General features: G+C 37.3%; 1 pseudogene; it reads left to right on the top strand.

The window, feature by feature from the left end:
• The first annotated feature begins 842 nt into the window (after positions 1-842).
• LOC140636299 (translationally-controlled tumor protein-like) lies at positions 843-1491 on the top strand (annotated as a pseudogene).
• The last annotated feature ends 729 nt before the right edge of the window (positions 1492-2220 follow it).

Below are 2220 nucleotides of genomic sequence, written 5' to 3'. Positions count from 1 at the left end.
TTTTTTTATCATAAGTAGGGAATTATAATTATCTGACCAAAGATAGCTTACTTTTTTCCTGATGAAAATATCACTTGATGAAGATATTCACTATGCCCAGATATACTCTCAGAATCCTTCTCAACACAAAATTTCCATCACCATTGCCAATATATTGAAGGTGCTCCAATGAGAGAAATCTCTGCCATCCTTGCAATGTAATCACCAAAGTAACAATTGCTTCCAATAATTAAAAAGTCTTGGTATCAATTATACTCATTTCATAGAAATCACTTTTAAGTTTTCTTACCTTTTTATGTATTTTGGATATTTTAATTAGCACTGAGATCATTCACTCTTTAAAGATTACATTCTATTTGGTATACACACACGTGCACGCGTGTTATAACTATTTTGGTGAATGGTAGCTTGTTCCATTCAGTGTTTTGCCCTGAAATCTAGCCTATCTGATAAGAGAAAACTCCACTTTCCTTTTGTTTGGAGTTACCTATGTACTTTTGGTCACTTGTTTATACTCAATATGTCCTAATCAGCTATGACTATAGCATAGAATTGGTTTTTGCTTTGGAAGACAACCTGGAAATAATTCTAACAGGTGAGCCATTCTTACTTACATCATTGATATAATCAGCATATATGTAAATATTACTCTCACTTTCTCTAAATTTTACATTTTACGTGTTTGCTTTTCGTTATGATGATGTGAGTTCTAATCTTTAATAAGTTTCCGAGCTTCCTACCCGCTCGCCCTCCCCCAAGTGCCGCTCCGCTGCACCGCGCTAGCTCAGAGCTCCGGGCTCCTGCTAAGCCAGCGCCGCCCTCGTCTCCCCCCAGCCATGGTCATGATCATCTACCCGGGCCTCATCAACCATGATGAGTTGAGATGTTCTCCGACATCTACAAGATCCGAGAGATCGCGGACAGGCTCTCCTTGGAGGTGGAGGAGAAGATGGTCAGTAGGACAGGGGGTAACATTGATGACTTGTTCATTGGTGGAAATGCCTCCGCTGAAGGCCGGGAGGGCGAAGGTACCAAAAAAGCACAGTAATCACTGGTGTTGATATCGTCAGGAACCATCACTTGCAGGAAACCAGCTTCACAAAAGAAGCCTACAAGAAGTGCATCAAAGATGATATGAAATCAATCAAAGGCAAACTTGAAGAACAGAGACCAGAAAGAGTAAAGCCCTTTATGAGAGGGGCTGCAGAACAAATCAAGCACATCCTTGCTAATTTCAAAAACTAGGAGTTCTTTATTGGTGAAAACATGAATCCAGATGGCATGGTTGCACTACTGGACTACTGTGAGGATGGTGTGACCCCATATATGGTTTTCTTTAAGGATGGTTTAGAAATGAAAAAATGTTAATGAACTTGACTGTTACTTCGGATGTATCACCTGATGTCCTAACTGGCTGCTGCTCTTCATCCACACAACACCAGGACTTAGACAAATGGGACTGATGTCATCTTGAGCTCTTTATTTATTTTGACCTTGATTTATTTGGAGTGGAGGCATTGTTTTTAAGGAAAAAAACATGTCATGTAGGTTGTCTAAAAATGAAATGCATTTAAACTCATTTGAGAGAATGCCTGCTAGTTTTACACATTTTTATTTTTTTATTTTTAAATTAAATTAAATTAATTAATTAATTAATTTAGTTTTATACATTTTTAAATCCATCTTGTGTAGTGTCCTGAAGAAGCTAGAGCCTTATTGTAGACTACTGCTAGAAAGCATATGACTGCCTGCAGATAACTTGTACAGTGAAAGCTATTTATGGGACTGGAATATAAAAAACAAGAACCAAAAGTCCTAATTCTGAGTTCAAGTAAAGGGAAAGACCATGCTCATAGTGGGACCAATATTTGAAGTGGATTCCTTATATTTCATCACCTACAGATGGAAGTAGTAAACTCTGGAAGAGATTACCAAAAGAATAAAGAGAGACTAATAACTAACTAACTAAATAAATAAATAAATAAATAAATTTCCCATTTTTATTCCAAAGATTACATTTATACTGTAATGTAATTTATTTTGCCTCTTTTTAAGATACTGTCTATTAATTCCATAGTATAAGCAAAACAAACTAAATTTTTTAGAAGATTTTATTTATTCATGAGAGACACAGATAGAGAGGCAGAGACACAGGCAGAGGGAGAAGCAGGCCCATGCAGGGAGCCCAACGTGGGACTCGATCCCAGGACTCCAGGATCA

The sequence above is a fragment of the Canis lupus genome, chromosome 7 (assembly GCF_048164855.1).
Source record: "Canis lupus baileyi chromosome 7, mCanLup2.hap1, whole genome shotgun sequence".
Lineage (NCBI taxonomy): Eukaryota > Metazoa > Chordata > Mammalia > Carnivora > Canidae > Canis > Canis lupus.
Note: the sequence above shows the minus strand (reverse complement) of the source record. Positions and strands in the feature narration are given on the sequence as shown.